This window comes from Bos mutus, chromosome 13, assembly GCF_027580195.1.
Source record: "Bos mutus isolate GX-2022 chromosome 13, NWIPB_WYAK_1.1, whole genome shotgun sequence".
Taxonomy (NCBI): domain Eukaryota; kingdom Metazoa; phylum Chordata; class Mammalia; order Artiodactyla; family Bovidae; genus Bos; species Bos mutus.
Window position 1 is genome coordinate 58,106,812 of NC_091629.1, and position 17,843 is coordinate 58,124,654.

The window sequence follows — 17,843 nt, forward strand, 5'->3', positions numbered from 1 at the left end:
CTGGAATGTGTACACATATTGTTGCCTGGATGGATCACAGTGCATTAGAATTACATGAATAACTTGCTCTGTTGAGGTTTCTGTAGAGGCTTCATAAAAAATCATGATTCATTAAATCTTTAGCCATTTGTGATGGATTTACTCTTCAAACTTTCTCCTTTCCTTGAGGTGTGGTGGCAGGGAAAAGCAGAAAGTGGAAATTAAAACTCCACCCCTTAATCAGGAGTTGGTTACCCAGGCAAGCAACCTCCATTCTAAGGTTAAATTTAGCCTTTATTAGTCACCTCCCTCACATGATAAAAGACTTTTTTTTTTTTTTTATGCCGAAGATGTGCCTCCTGCTCCCGGCGGCGCTGTCGGGCAGCCTGCTGATCTGGGAGTCGCCGGCTGCACCAGGAGGAGGGCAGCGTGGGGAGTGCCATGTTTCTCTGCGCGCCGGAGTTTCCCAAGACTGCCCCGGCCCAAGGTCCCGCAAGCCCCAACTATTCCCTGCCGGCCCACGGCGACCCTCTCCGATAAAAGACTCTTGTAGTGCTCGTATCTCTTAGGAAATACAGTGGTTTTAGGAGCTCTGTTTCAGGAGTTGGAAGAAGACCAAATTAATTATTCTCATGTAAGTCATAGTATCAATATTCCCTCAATATTTCATTATTCCAGTGCTGTCAGGGAATGTTTAACAGGAGGATTCCTACATGCTGTTTCTCATAAATTCTCTGTTCCTTATCAGTTCTTATTCCGAGTACGAGTAGAGCTGCATGCAGCTCTCAGGACTGAGATCATGAGAAACGGTATCTGCTTGGATTCCTTTCATTAATTCCCTTCAGTGATTCTTTTCAGTGTCAGCAACCTTGTATGTATTAGACTATCCATATTGTGGCTATTGATAAAATTTCATCCTGCGTAATAGCTGAGCAATCATCTTACTAAAGATATATAAGCCTGCATTTCTGCTAATAAAATACCTTTGCTCCATCAGAGCTTGGTCCCCGTGTCTTTCTTTCTTTCCTTCTCTCTCTCTCTCTGCCTCCCTCCGGCTCTCTCTTTCACTTTCTTATCGTCAACTCTGGACCACCAGGTTCTGGTCCATTAAAGGACCCCAACAAGTGGCGCCCAGAACAGGGACTCTGGTATGCGTGGCATTTTGGATAGAGTGACTCAAGAGGCCTATTGAGTTCGGGACCTATTGAGGTCGGTAAGTACTAAGACACAGGTCAAGCGGGTGGAAAGCCCCGTTATTTCTCTACTTTACTTCACCATTTGTTTAAAGCTCAGGGACTTTTGGTTTCACACCAATGAATAGAGGCTTGCTTTCAAACAGTAGTTAAATGTAATCCTTGGTTCCCTGATAAAGGCAGTTTTGATTTCGAAATTTGGCATCGGATCAAAGACAATGTTGAATGAGCCGCCAGGCAGGGAGAAAATATTCCAGTTGATTTCTAGCCCCTATGGGGCTCTCATTAAAGCTGTAATTCTGCCATTTCAAGGTAAATTCTAGCCCTCCCAATATTCGACAACAGAACACTTATTACATGAATATAAATTAAATGATAAAACTTTACAAAAGGCCCAATTTAAACAACATAAAATATTTCAAAATTTTCCTACTAATCCTATCCCGGCCATGCCAAATGTTCCTCCTCTGCCAACAAGCGCAACTCCAAAGGTCTCTCCTTTGCTAGAACCTAATAATTCTGATAACAACTCTCCTAAGACGCCTTTTGACACCAAAACTGGCAATACTTTTTTAGATAATAATGATAAGTCCTTAGCACAGACTCATATTTGCAAAAAATCGGCACTTACTTGCTCTCCTCCATGACAGAGACTCTCTGAATTACTGGCTTTGCAATCACAAGTTTCTGACGCCAATGCTTTCTCTATCTTTCCAGTTTTAAGAAATCCTGATGCTCAAGGGCACATAATACCTCAATATGAAGGTATTAATCTTTTTTATATGCTACAAATGAAAAAAGCTATGACTATGTATGGCCCACATCGCCTTTTACTAAAGAGCTTCTAAATGCTGTGGCATCTTCTACTGGAAACTTTATTCTCTATAATTGGCGAGTTTTAATAAAAGCTCTCCTTAAACCAGGAGAATATCTTCAATGGACAATGTGGTTTCATGATATAGCCAGAGTTCATGCTAACAGGAATGCTCGAGCTGGCACTCCCCCAAACCAAATTACTTTTGAAATGTTAACTGGCGCCAGACAATTTGATACCATAGAAGCTCAAATACAATGCCCTCCCTTATTGCATGAACAATTAAAAACAGTGGCCCTTGAAGCTTGGGATCGAATTACTCCTCAAGAAGAGCCTACAGGTAGCTACACTAAAATATTACAAGGACCTAATGAAAGTTATGCTGATTTTTTAGCTAGATTAGAAACTGCTATTTCCCGTACTGTAATCGGAGAAGAAACCAAAAAAACAGCTAGAGAAATTACTTGCTTATGAAAATGCAAATCAGGAATGTAAAAAAGCCATCGCTCCAATTCGTGAGACTGGGACTATTATTGATTATTTGAAGGCTCGTCGCAATCTAGGATCAGAAACTCAAAAGATGCAAATGCTAGCTAAGACAATGGCTACTGCCTTTAGAAAGGGAAATGAAGGATACTTTACATGCGGAGATAAAAACCATTTAAAAAGGGACTGCCCTAAGAAGGCTAATAAAAAAACTACAAAAATCTGCCCTCGCTGCTGTAGAGGAATGCATTGGGCCAAAGACTGTAAATCTAAATTTAATATTGAAGGAAAACCTATTCCAAGAAACTCTAAGCAGGGGACCCCCCCGCCCCCCGCCAGGTCCCCTTCAACAAAAACCAGGGGAAAATTCTATCTTTTCCCTCAAACCCTCAACATCTGGCAGTGCTGCTGTATACCAGCCCTAAATAATTTTTTCCTCTACCCTCAAGCAGTCCCTTCTAGAGTACCTACTGGACTTTTTGGACCCCTGCCCCCACAAAACTTCGGTCTTTTACTTGGCCGATATAATTTGACTTTTAAAGAAATTGCTGTTCACCCTGAAGTAATTAATTCAGATTATAAAGGAAAAATTCAAATCATGATGTCATCTCAGATTCTATGGCAATTCAGAAAGGGGGACAAAATTGCTCAATTCCTTCTTTTGCCTTACATTTCTATTAACTCCTCTAATGATGTATGGACAGGAATATTCAACAGTACAGATCAAAAACAATCCCTATGGACATCATTGGTATCTGAATATGCCCAACCAAATATAAATATCAAAAATAATGGTAAAAGATTTTCTAGTCTCCTTGACACTGGATCTAATATTAATATTACTATTATTTCCAAACACTTATAGCCCAAATCCTGGCCTGTACAAAAAATCTCTTGCCAAATTGCAGGAATTTCTCAAACCAAAGTACAAGAAATTTATCAAAATGTTCAAATCTACCCATGTGAAGGACCAAACATTAAGCCAGCCTACAACATTAAGACCTTATATGATATATGCACCCTTTAATCTAATAGGAAGGGACTTATGCAATGGCAAACTCAGATATACATTCCACATTTTTCCTAAGGGCCATTGCTCATTTAACAAACAAAGCAATTATTAAAATAACTTGGAAGAATGACAAGCCTATTTGGACAGAGCAATGGCCCCTAACAAAAGAAAAATTACAGGCTACTAAAGAACATACTACACAATTAGAATTAAAACATGTTGAGGAATCTTGTTCTCCTTGGAACTCTCCTATTTTTGTTATATATATATATAAAATCTAACAAATGGCATCTCTTAACAGACCTTAGAAAAGTTAATGCAACTATGAAACCTATGGGTGCATTACAACCAGGGATCCCATCACCTACTGCTGCTGCTGCTGCTGCTAAGTCGCTTCAGTTGTGTCTGACTCTGTGCGACCCCACAGACGGCAGCCCACCAGGCTCCCCTGTCCCTGGGATTCTCCAGGCAAGAACACTGGAGTGGGTTGCCATTTCCTTCTCCAATGCATGAAAGTGAAAAGTGAAAGTGAAGTCGCTCAGTCGTGTCCAGCTCTTAGCGACCCCATAGACGGCAGCCTACCAGGCTCCTCTGCCCATGGGATTTTCCAGGCAAGAGTACTGGAGTGGGTTGCCATTGCCTTTTCCGCATTACCTACTACTATTCCTCAAAATTGACACATTATTATTACTGATTTACAAGATTGCTTTTTAATATATCTTTACACCCTTTAGACCAGGAGAGATTCACTTTCTCTCTCCCTTATCCTAATCATATCGGGCCTCATAAAAGATTTCAATAGGCTGTGTTACCTCAAGATATGCTTAACAGTCCTACTATTTGTCAAAATTTTGTAGCCAGGACTTTAATCCAATGTGACAGCAATTTCCTCAGGCATATATCATTAATAATATACTGTAACTATAAAAAGGAGAAATGATATTTTTGACACTGAATGGCCATGATATTCTTTAGACTCCAGAAAAAACTGATTAAAATAAAATCTTTTTTAAAATTGCAAAACCGGTTCTTCTTACACGTGCAGTTAGGAAAAGGTTAACCTGTTAAAATACTTTTTTTTAGAGCTCCAATTCTGCCTGGGAAACAAAAACAGACCTAAGAAAAAACCTAAAGTTAACTCTTATCATGTACTTGGGATACACAGCCCACTCTATCTGGGACTCCAGCCATAAACAAATTGGTGGAACTAAAAAAAAAAAAAGATATTTTAAATTGGAAAACTATATCCGTCTATCTAAAATTATCTATGTCTCAATGTATGTCTTTGTTTTTGGATAATATGAAGTTAATGAGCTCTATTTAAATTCAAGTTCACGTGAACTGAAAAATATTCAATATTAAATATAATGTTTGTTTAAATATAAATATAATTTAAATATAATTGTTTGCTAATCTAATTAAGACATGTCTTAAGTCATCAACATTGTATAATACTTTTATTATGCTTAGGTTTGAAGTAACTAAATTTGTCAACAAAAGGTAACTTTATATATATATATAAATATATATATATAAGTATATAAATGAGATGAAAACTTTTAGATAAACTCTATTAAAAATAATTATATTTTTAATAAAATAATTTATACCCCTCTTAGGATTGGGGTAACTTAAATTTCTAAAGTTGTACTAAACTAAATAATAAAAGTTTATTAAATAGCTAGGTCATTTCCAAATAAAATAAGATTTTAAAACATTAATTACTGACACTAACTTTCTCTTACAAAAATTTTTTCTTACAGAAAAACTAAAGAGATTTTAGACTATTAATAAATATATAAATATATATAATATATTATAATATATAATATAATAAATATATTCACCAATCTATAAAATGCTAATATACAAGACACTTCATGGTTACTAAAGAAAAATAAGATGTATATTTTTAATAAAAAGGTATAAGGAATAACAAATAAAATGAATACAAAAATGTAAAAAAGGTTTATGACAAATAGAAGAGAATTTTATGACAAATGGATATAACTCATTGCCCTGAACTTTCTTCCTCTTCCTTCTTACATGTCTCAATCAATACAAATTCTTTTTCTTTTATATGGGCCACACCTCTCTGAGGTGAAACTACACGACATATTATAACCCACCTGTTAACTTACTTTGCAATAATGAGAACACCTAATTCTATAAAAACAGACAATGGTCCTGCCTATATTTCAAAGCAATTCAAACAGTCTTTACATTCATTCTCTATTAAATAGATTACAGACATTCCTTATAATTCACAAACACAAAACATAATTAAACAAACACATCACACACTGAATTTACAAATAAAAAATTAAATAAGGGGGAATACACAGGAGCACTTTTATCTTCCTTATCTAGAGCAGACTTTACTATATTCTAACACAATGTATTCTTTAAGCCTATAACTATTGTTAATACAGCTTTGTTTTAAATTTTTTAAACTTACTGTGAGGAGATATTTTGACAAAAGCAGAAAAACGTTTCGAGACATTGAAGGACCCCTCCCTCCCTTTGCCCATTTGGTATCAAGACCGGTTAACTAATCAATGGAAATCTAGGAAACCAATCTTACAAGGAAAGGAGCATGCTTCTGTTTCTCCAGATGGATCCAACGAACTCACATGGCTTCCTCTTCCGAAGATTCGACCTAAGGGGGCCCCCAACATTCAAACTAAAGACGAAACAACAAAAACCCCAGGAGGAAGAAATTCCAGTACAAGCCATGGAGGTTTTAAAAATTTCCAAAAAACACCACACTCGACATCATCGACCCTATGATCTCCCTACTTGGGGACAGATAAAAATCCTTACTAATCAAGCTGAAAATCTGATTTCTCAACAGGGAATGCCTCGGAATCCTGAAAATAATTTTGTCGCTATGCTTGCTTTGCTTGCTTTTGCTTCCCCTGTTCAGGCTGACTTGATTGATCACACTTATTGGGCTTATATACCTAACCCCTCACCCCTTTTATTGTAGGTTATAGAATGGACAAATATAGGACCAATCGTATCCACTAATGACTCAACACATATGCCCCCTCCTTGGAGCTTGGAGGGGCCCTCTCATCCTGAGGAAGAAGGAAGACTAATTAACATTTCTCTAGGCTATGAAATCCTTCCTTTATGCATGGGCCCAACAAAATTATGTATTAATGTTCATCGACAAACGTGGGCTTTTGTCCTGCCTCCAAAAAGGAACTTCCACACATTGCTTGGACTGTTTACTGCCCTGTCCTTTTATAAAAACCATGTTGATACTACCAAAACTCCAGGAAAAAGACAAAAGTTAAAATGTAAGGGGTTTACTTATAAAGACTTTAAATATACTCCTGTTTATTGAGATAAATGTCAAGCTAAATCAGGGAAATTAATGTTTATGGCCAATTACACCATTGTTGATTGGGGACCCCATGATATGTGGGTATCTAACTGCTCAGATGATATTAACAGCACTATGTGTGATTATGCTACTCAAGTAGCATAGAAGATTACCAATAATTCAATGAAACACTTCCATGAAAAGGACTCCTTGGCTGGCTTGACTGTGGAATGACACCTCCTCGTCCTCAAATTGTCTTCGATAAACAGATTGGGCCTGAACAATGGGACATCTGGAAACTTGCTGCAAGCACCAAAGAACTTGGGATTTGGACTGGACATTTCACAGGGACCAATCATAGTCATAGAAACTATTTCTTTCATTATAATCAATCATATTTCATACAAGCTTGTGTTCCCCTTCCTTTTGTTCTAGCTATAGAAAGTTTACAATTCAATAAGACTTTATGTTCTGTAACTTGTATAAATTGCAAATTATATACTTGTCTTAACTCTTCTGTTTCCTTAAGAAATGAATCCCTTTTGATTCTTTGATCTTGACGTAGTCTGTGGTTACCAATAAATCTCCAGGGGGCCTGGGAAGAAGGTCCCATCGCTAGACTTGCTTCCCGGTTACTTACTAAGTTGCTCTGGTGATCTAAACGATTCATTGGATGGCTGATTTTTGGCATTTTGGCATTAATAGCTATTTGTACTACTGCTGCCGTCACTGGCATTGCTTTACAAACCTCAATTTAAACACATAATTTTATCCAAAATTGGACTAAAGATGCTTATACTATGTGGGCCACTCAGGCTCAGATAGATGAAGATATTCAAGATAAAATACAGGAACTAAAAACAGCATCAAATGGGTTAGAGATCAATTAACAGATGCACAAAAACAGGTGATGCTAAAATGTGATTGAAATTCTACTCAATTTTGTGTTCAGTTCAGTTCAGTCGCTCAGTCGTGTCTGACTCACTGAGACCCCATGAATCACAGCACGCCAGGCCTCCCTGTCCATCACCAACTCCCGGAGTTCACTCAGACTCACATCCATTGAGTCAGTGATGCCATCCAGCCATCTCATCCTCTGTCGTCCCCTTCTCCTCCTGACCCCAATCCCTCCCAGCATCAGAGTCTTTTCCAATGAGTCAACTCTTCACATGAGGTGGCCAAAGTACTGGAGTTTCAGCTTTAGCATCATTCCTTCCAAAGAAATCCCAGGGCTGATCTTCTTCAGAATGGACTTGTTGAATCTCCTTGCAGTCCAAGGGACTCTCAAGAGTCTTCTCCAACACCACAGTTCAAAAGCATCAATTCTTTGGCACTCAGCTTTCTTCACAGTCCAACTCTCACATCCATACATGACCACAGGAAAAACCATAGCCTTGACTAGACAGACCTTTGTTGGCAAAGTAATGTCTCTGCTTTTCAATATGCTATCTAGGTTGGTCATAACTTTCCTTCCAAGGAGTAAGCGTCTTTTAATTTCATGGCTGCAGTCACCATCTGCAGTGATTTTGGAGCCCCCCAAAATAAAGTCTGACACTGTTTCCACTGTTTCCCCATCTATTTGCCATGAAGTGATGGGACCAGATGCCATGATCTTTGTTTTCTGAATGTTGCGCTTTAAGCCAGCTTTTCACTCTCCTCTTTCACTTTCATCAAGAGGCTTTTTAGTTCCTCTTCACTTTCTGCCATAACGGTGGTGTCATCTGCATATCTGAGGTTATTGATATTTCTCCCGGCAATCTTGATTCCAGCTTGTGCTTCCTCCAGCCCAGCATTTCTCATGATGTACTCTGCATGTAAGTTAGATAAGCAGGGTGACAATATACAGCCTTGACGTACTCTTTTTCCTATTTGGAACCAGTCTGTTGTTCCATATCCAGTTCCAACTGTTGCTTCCTGACCTGCATATAGGTTTCTCAAGAGGCAGGTCAGGTGGTCTGGTATTCCCATCTCTTGAAGAATTTTCCACAGTTTATTGTGATCCACACAGTCAAAGGCTTTGGCATAGTCAATAAAGCAGAAATAGATGTTTTTCTGGAACTCTTTTTCTTTTTCAATGATCCAGTGGATGTTGGCAATTTGATCTCTGGTTCCTCTGCCTTTTCTAAAACCAGCTTGAATGTCTGGAAGTTCACGGTTCACGTATTGCTGAAGCCTAGCTTGGAGAATTTTGAGCATTACTTTACTAGCGTGTGAGATGAGTGCAATTGTGCAGTAGTTTGAGCACCTGTTCAATTCAATAATAGTGCCTACAACTGGGAACAAATCAAATTTAATTTATAAAACATACATGATAATGCTTCTCTGAGTGTACAATTATTACAAAAAGAAATCTTTAAAGCCTTTTCTAAAAATATGTCCTCTTCTACTAATTTGAAAACTTTAGCTGAACAACTAGCTGATCAATTATCTGGGCTAGACCCACGTGGATGGTTTCAAAGCATTACTCACAGCATCGGGTCTAGAACTGTAATTTTGGTGATTGTCTTGACAATTATATTTATCGTTTACCATTACCTTCATGCAAAAATTGTTAAAACTAAACAAATTCATTTTTACAAATATTATAAATAAATAAGGGGGAATTGTCAGGGAATGTTTAACAGGAGGATTCCTACATGCTGTTTCTCATAAATTCTGTTCCTTATCAGCTCTTATTCCAAGTACGAGTAGAGCTGCACGCAGCTCTCAGGACTGAGATCATGAGAAATGGTATCTGCTTGGATTCCTTTCAGTAACTCCCTTCAGTGACTCTTTTTGGCATCAGCGACCTTGTATGTATTAGACTATCCATATTGTGGCTATTGATAAAATTTCATCCTGTGTAATAGCTGAGTAATCATCTTACTAAAGATATATAAGCCTGCATTTCTGGTAATAAAATACCTTTGCTCCATCAGAGCTTGGGTCCCCGTGTCTTTCTTTCCCTCTCTCTCTCTCCTTCCCTCCGGCTCTCTCTTTCACTTTCTTATCGTCAACTCCAGTTGGTTCCAGTCCATTAAAGGACCCCAACACGGTGCCCATGATATAACCAGAGTAAACACATTAGTGGGCTTTCTTCATGCCTTTTTCCATTAAATCATGATGCCTTCACACTTTCTGTCTGTTTTTTTTGTAGAGGCTTTCAACCGCACACATGTACAGAAAATAGTATAAAGTCATGAACCATTGTCCAGCTCCAATCTTGATCAACATATGGAGAATATTCTTAGTATATATCCTTTATTCTTGTTCTATTTGCAGTTAATCAATGTGTCATGCCAATTCATCTAGAAATATTCAGTAACAACATGTAATTATTTACAATATTACCCTGTCATTGTGAAACCTAAAAATATGAATAATAATGCCCTAAAAGGCAAGATATCTAAGGCCTTTTCACATTCACACCTCTGCACTCCTTCCACTCTCTATTGCAAACATACTGGCAATTTCTGTTTTTTACCTTTTAGACCTAGCTGTGACGACCATCCTCCTATTTCACAGAGATCCTCCCATCCCTATAGCCCTGCAGCCTGACATCTGCCTGGAGCCTCCATACATGGGTCCCTGCAAGGTGAAAATAATCAGACATTTCTATAATGCCAAGTCCAGGTTCTGGGAGACCTTTCTATATGATGGCTAAAATGTTAAGAACAAAGATGGGTGGGTCTTTGTGGGTGGTTGGGGCTGTGTTAAGACTCTTGGTGGTGCTATCCTATCCTGGGTAAGACAGGGAGCAGGGCATGGTGGGGAAGGGCTGGGGAAAGAATTGGAGTTCAGGAGGGCACATACTCCTCAAAACAGCCCACAGTGACGTTTTTCCCCTCACTGCCTCCCAGGAGAAGTGGCTGCAGAGTCCTTGAAACGATGGACTGAGCATGTCCTCCATGGGCCAGCTAGGCAAAAGGCCAGCTATACAGGCACCAGCTTGATAACCAGAGCTCACTGCCACGTTCTCCTTTGTCAGAGGGGATCACTAAGTCAGCCACCCTAGAGAGCAGGCCCATAGTACTCAGTGCTCCACCTTGGCTTGGAAAATTCACTTCCTTTGAGTATTCTGGTGGTCGTCATGGTCCTGAGAGGACTGTGGCTGCTCATTTCTAGGATGGTCTAGGACCTGTCCAGGTATACTTTGTCCAGGTCTGGGGCTTCAGAGATGTCAATCAACAAGTTCCTCTTCTTTTGCAGAGGCCATGAACACTGGGCTCTGAGAAGCTGAAGTCCAAGGAGCAGCAGTCCTTTCCCTCTTACTTCTCAACCCTACCTTCCTCAGCAGAAATCTGCTTCTTTCCTTCCCCCCATGGGTCTACTTGCTTTACTTCTGTCTCATCCAGTCAGCTCTAGCACCCTGAGAGCAAGTATTCTCTTTATCCTTAGAACTTTGCACAGCTCCTGGCACAAAGGATACAGTCCATGAACATTGGAGGAAGGGAGGAAAGAATGCTGGAGAAAAGCTCCTTATGATTGGAGTGACTGTAGAGCCTGGGATTGAATCCAGAATTTTGTCCTAATCTTCTTCTTCACTACATTTTCATCTGCCACCCCACCATCTTTTCTAGAGCTTTTGGAACCTGAACTGTGTGGATGCTGTGAGAATTGCTGGGATGCAACTCTGATTCTTGTGAATATGATTTTACACTCATGAAGTCATGTCCAAAATCTTCGATGCATCATGTACATTAATATCAAATAAATTTGCCTGAATGGTGTTTGTATGATTGTGTATTAGTGACATTGAATAACTGAGGACACTCAACTAACAGGCAAGTGTCTTCCTTCTGATTTCCGCTGTTTCTCTTCCAGGAAGTCACTTTTCCATAGCTGAAGTTCACTATCTTCATTGCTAAAAAAGGAATAATAATACTTAGCTGATAAATTGTTATAGAAGAGCAAGCTACATTTTTTGAACACTTACTGTGAGCCCATCCCACAGGTCACAGTTTTAAATGCCATCTTACCAGGTGAGTAATCCCTAAGGTTGGAAGTATGTGGGGTTAGGGATGGAGGCATGGGAAAAATAAGGAATGAATGCTCCAAACCAGAGAGAATGCTCTCCTCCTGAGGAGAGAGCTGCACTCCATAGCTTAGTTCATGGTTTTCAAAATGTGGTCCCTTGAACTGCACCCTCAGTGCTTCGGGAAACTTGTTGATGCAGATACTCAGATCCCACCTTTGCTACTGAATCAAAAACTCTGGGCTGAAGTTCTCAAATCTGTGTATGACCAAATGGCTAAGGGATTCTGATGCTCACTCAAGTGTGAGTCTCACTACCCTTATTAAATTGTAGGACTATGATGGTAGTTTGTTTTCCTTTTCCAGCGTTGATAGAGATTTTTATATAAAATCTCCCACTGTGAAATCTTGTAAATGCTTTAAAATAGTAAAATGAACTCTGTGGGCTAACAATACATACATTCTAGACAGGTTTGCAGCCTCTGGTTTTTATTCTCTTCCTTTTAATCCTGAAAATAATCTTTAAAATCGTACTATGTGGTCCAAAAATTGAGGTGCTGTTTTATCATGTAGCAAGAAAGCGGTCTCCTTTACTCGGATATGAATGTACTTCTCAGAAGCTTCAATACTTTGGCTACCTGATGCATGGAGCTGACTCATTAAAAGACCCTGATGCTGGGAAAGGCTGAGGGCAAGAGGAGAAATGGGTGATAGAGGATGAGATGGTTGGATGACATTGCTCATTCAATGGACATGAGTTTGAGCAAACTCTGGGACATGGTGAAGGACAGGGAAGCCTGGTGTGCTGCAGTTCCTGGGGTCACAAAGAATCGGACATGACTGAATGACTAAACAGCAACAACTCAGAAGGCATAGCATCTCAAATATCTAAACGTCTGTCTGCCCTGGGTGCATTCCATCCATATCAGGATACAGCCTTAGATAGCATGGAATCCAAGATCTCATTTTCCAGAGGGAAAAAATGCAGAATAGAAGCAGAGATATGAACTGTGGTCCCAGGTTGTCATTGTAACTGGTCCTTATCCAGAATATGAACAATATGAGGCTCCTGACCTGTAATTTCTCTGAAAAGGCCTGGGACGGCCTACAAGATTCCTAATTAGAGACAAGACACAGTCAAGAGTAGGCAGGGGAGAGGTTGGGGAGGACTGTTTCATCAGGGGGCTTCTCCTCTGGGGGCCCCTAGTCTGGATCAGAGTGAGGAGAACCAGGAAAGGAGGACATGAGGGAGAAAGACAGACAGATGAGAGAGGATGGGGGAGAACAGTGGTCTCTGTTGTTAGGAGGAGGCTCTGCTGCTCCTGGTCTCAGATGGACAAACTGAGGCAGGAAGAGGCGCAGGGCCAGAGGGCTCCTCAACTGAAATCCTCGTTGTGTCATCTGTTGTTTGTGGGTCCTGAACAAGTGGTTTTACCTCTATGAGCCCATACTTTCTCCTTGACACAATGGGATGAGAACCCAGATGCTGCAGGATGGATGTGAGGCTAAATGAAATGCACGTGGAATGTCTCAGAAGAGAGCAGACCTTCCTCTCACCATGGCTTGTTTGGTGAGTCATGGGCTCCTGATGCCCTTCTGTCCTGGGGCAGCTCGGTATTGACAGCTCCTGCCCTTCTCCAGGGAAAGGGTGTCTGTGCAGGAAGGCAGTGCCCACCCCCCGCCCCCCGCCCCATATCCTCTGCAGCTCATCACCCAGCTCTCTGCCTGCTTGATGTTTGGCTGGACTTGCTCCTGGGGCTTCTGGGCATTGAGCCCAGCTCCCTCCTCCTTGACCCTGGAGTGGGGCAAAATGTGTGTGTGTGTGTGTGGTTGGGAAATGCTTGTCAATGTGTGGACGAGTGAATGGGTGGGGGTCTTGTGCTACATGACTGTAACTGGGAGTGAATAAATGGGTGTGAGGGAGGGGATTATGGGTGTGTCACCCTCATGTGTGTACCATAGTTTACAGCCAACAATGCAAAGAGAGTGTGTGCACAGACTCAGACCAGATTCCTAGGGTCAAATCCTCTCTCTCCACTCTGTGACTTTAGGAAGATTACTTTATTGCTTTTTACCTCAGTTTCCTTCTTTGTAGTGTGAGGAAATATCAATAGTCCCTCACACCCTCTTTTAGGATTTTTGTGAATAAAATGAGTTAATATATGTCAAGACCATAACACATATAACACGTAGAAGAGTCTATATATTATCATCTATAAATATTCAAAGTAGTATTATTATTGATACTACAAAGTAGTATTATTATTGATACTACAAAGGACTTTGACTTCTCAGGGAGAAGGAATATATTTCTGTTGCAGCCGTTGCTTCCACAGCAACCCCGTGATGTGGGCAGCATGGATCTCATCTGACACCTGAAGGCACGGAGCTCTGGGAGGTTTACATCCTCAGGAACAAAGTCAGGAAAAGGTAGAGCTGGTACCCAAACCAAGGTCCTGTGGCCCCATCACCACTGAGGGAGAGGAGGAGGAAGGGGCAGCTGCAGCCAGTCTTCAAGGCCCCCTGAGGTCCACTCAAGCAAGGCACACTCCTGTTGGTGAAGCCAGGTGAGGGACAGCAGGTGGCCAGGTTGTAGAGATGTGTATCAACTCCCCGCTTCCCCTCTGCCCACTCCCCTTACCGGCTTTTCTACCCAGAAAACAGTGTTGCTGCTCCAGCAGGACATCACTTTCCTCATCACCATAGTTCTTGCCTGAACCAGTGGCCGTAGCCAGCAGGCGTCCATCCAGTGGAGAACTGGTGACAATAGTCGCAGGAAAGCACCCTGTGTCACACCTGTCTTCTGAGCTAGGTGAGGAGGAAGGACATTGCTATCAGGATGCGATGATACCATGGAAGGCTGAAAGGAGAACCTGAGCTAAACTTGGCTATGCACTTATCTGCCCATTGATTTGTTCTCGTCCACTCACTCAGTGTCCATCGCTTGCCATGCACTGCTCTAGGTGCTGGGATGCTCCGTGAGCATCAAACAAAAATTGCACCTGTGGAATCACAGACTGTGTTTTCACAGGATCCACAGGCAAAGTAAAGCTGGAGAAGCAGTGTTACCAGGCATCTGGCCCCAGCAGGCAGAAGCAGGAAGTCTGGCTCTGTGGGAGATTTCACACTGGACAAGCCTGACCCCCGCTCCTCCCATTCCTTACTCCCCTCTTTGTGGCCTGTCCCACCATGCAGCTGGGGTGTGAGAAGCTCAGTCACTCTCAGCTTACCTCAGGAGCCCTCCTGGAAGGCCTTCTGTCTCTTTGCAGCCCTTCTTGTCCTCCTGGGCACTGTGATGGCTGGCACCCTAGTGGGTGAAACCAGCAACCAGGCCCAGGGTAAGTTTCAGCTCACCTCTCCTCTACAGGATAAGGTAGGATGAAGAGAAGCCATGGAAGGTGCTAGGGAGCAGGGGTGGGATGGAGGCTGCCCAGTGTCTCTTGATTTCTTCTGGGATATTGGGAAGTTTTCACCTCAGGGACATTTCTTTCTTTTATTTTTTAAATTTATTTAAAAAAATTTATTTTAGTTGGAGGCTAATTACTTTACAATATTGTGGTTTTTGCCATACATTCGCATGAATCAGCCATGGGTGTACATGTGTTCCCCATCCTGACCCTTCCTCCTACCTGCCTCCCCCTCCCATCCCTCAAGGGTCATCCCAGTGCACCAGCCCTGAGCACCCTGTCTCATGCATCGAACCTGAGCTGGTGATCTGTTTCACATATGATAATATACATATTTCAATGCTATTCTCTCAAATCATCCCACTCTCGCCTTCTCCCACAGAGTCCAAAAGTCTGTTTTTATATCTGTGTCTTTTTTGCTGTCTTGCATATAGAGCCATTGTTACCATCTTTCTAAATTCCATATTATACTGTATTGGTGTTTTTCTTTCTGACTTACTTCACTCTGTGTAATAGGCTCCCGTTTCATCCACCTCATTAGAACTGATTCAAATGCATTCTTTTTAATAGCTGAGTAATATTCCATTGTGTGTATGTGCCAAAGCTTTTTTATCCATTCATCTGCTGATGGACATCTAGGTTGCTTCCTTGACTCTCAAAAGGTAACACTATGTATTTTTGTGCTCAGTCCCTCAGTCGTGTCCGACTCTTTGTGACCTCATAGACTGCAGCCCACCAGGCTCCTCTGTCCCTGGGATTCACCAGGCAAGAATACTGGAGTGGGTTGCCGTTTCCTTCTCCATTCCTGGTCACTATCTTGTCCCTAAAAGTCAATGTAGTAAAACAACAAAATCCTTATTTTGTTTGTTTATTCCTTGTTCCCATTCATGCCCAAGCTTCCTGAAACTTTTGGAATTTAGCGTCTTTCTGTAAGTCATGAGATGCGTGAAGGATGGGACCTGAGATAGTATCTGGATGGGACTGGACTTCAGAACATTCCATCAGGTGATTAGAAGGTTAGGAACTATCAACCCTAGTCCCTCTGGGGACAAGAGGGTACTGATACTGAGTTCAGTCACAATAGCTGAAGATTCAATCAAATCGCCTACCTCCAACCCTCAATTAAAACCAATGCAGATTAGGTTCAGAGAGCTTCAGAGGAGGTGATAACATCAAAGGTTTGTAAAGGGGAGAGTCCTGAGAGGATCTGGAGGCTTGGCAGCCTTACTTCCCCATTTCCCCTACGCTTCTCCATTTCACTGTCCCTGAGTTTCATGCTTTATAATAACTGAAGACAATAAGTAAAGGGCTTTCCTCAGTTCTGTGAGTGGTTCAAATAAGTTATTGAACTTGGAGGTGGGTCATGGAACCTCTAATTTTGTAGCCAGCGGGTCACACGTGTGTTAAATGACCATAGGACTCGTGATCAACACTTGAAGTATGGACAGTCTTCAGGGACCAAGCCCTCACCCTGTGGGGTCTTTGTCACCTCTGCAGACTTAGTGTCAGAAGTGCATTGACTCCTGGATGCCCATGGGTGTTGGGGAACTGATTGCTGTTGGTAGAGAACCCCATGTTCAGAGACTGGGACAACACCCGGACTCACTCTTTCCTATCATTTGTGTCTGGTAAGAGGTTCAGGTCCCTGGAACTACGTTATCTGGGGAGAGCACTCAGAACCCCTTCCCGGTTCTCTGAATTTTCAGAATTCCTGGCAGAATCATGTACTTGAATAAATGGATGTGACTTATCCTGATCTTAATACTCACAGGCTTTCTGTTCTGTGGCAAGCCATCTGCAGTTTCCTCTCCTGAACAGGGGGACCATGTTACATGAGTTTTTTTGAAAGGATTACCAGCCATGAATATAAAGAATTTGCACATTCGTGGTCCGTGATGGTTCACTTTCCACCAAAATATTTTACTCCAAAAGACTTGTCTACCTACATTTCCTCACTATCCCTCTAAAAATATTTCATCTGTCAAATCATGATCATTTCTCTGTTATGAAATTAATCAGAATGTTGAGTGACAACTGGATTTCTTACCTTCGGAGACAACTGCAGGAAGAGCTGGAAATGCAGTACTTCTGAGAGTTTGCTCAAGGTACAAAGACTGTTATTTCCAGGCTGGTACAATGTAAGTTAAATCTCAATGCACCTCAGTTTGTTGTCCTGTCAGACTATTATTTCGTTTTCATATCAGCATATATGATGTTAGAGAGACACATTATTATATAGACAAGTGAAAGAAAGTGAAAGCATAAATTGCTCAGTCGGATCTGACTCTGTGACCCCATGAACTGTAGCCCCTCCAGGCTCTTCTATGCATGGAATTTGCCAGACAAAAATACTGGAGTGGGTAGCCCTTCCCTTCTCCAGGGATCATCTTATCCTAGTAATCAAACCCAGATCTCCTGCATTGGAGGAATTCTTTACCATTGAGACATGAGGGAAGCCATATCTATCTATCTATAAACATACACAGCCCTCATTATCAAATAGACTAGCATGAATTTTAATATAACCAGACTCTTTAATAACTGTACACTCGGCATGAGTGTGACATGGAGGTTCATTTACTTTACAAATATTTATCAAATATTTATCCTTTTTGTCCAAGAAGGTATATTTATTGGTGTAGAAAAACAGTTCTAAACAAAATATAGT

General features: G+C 41.1%; 1 long non-coding RNA gene across 3 annotated transcripts in view; it reads left to right on the forward strand.

Annotated features, from left to right (window-relative positions):
• The first annotated feature begins 979 nt into the window (after positions 1-979).
• LOC138990546 (uncharacterized) overlaps positions 980-17,843 on the forward strand; it is a 34,399-nt gene continuing 17,535 nt past the window's right edge. For 2 of the 3 annotated variants that reach the window (XR_011466681.1, XR_011466682.1), the window contains exons 1-3: positions 9,742-10,389; positions 11,619-11,776; positions 17,195-17,280. This is a non-coding gene — a long non-coding RNA (uncharacterized lncRNA). Of the gene's footprint in view, positions 1,193-9,741; positions 10,390-11,618; positions 11,777-17,194; positions 17,281-17,843 lie in introns of those variants that run through there. The other variant, XR_011466683.1, reaches the window with a different exon arrangement.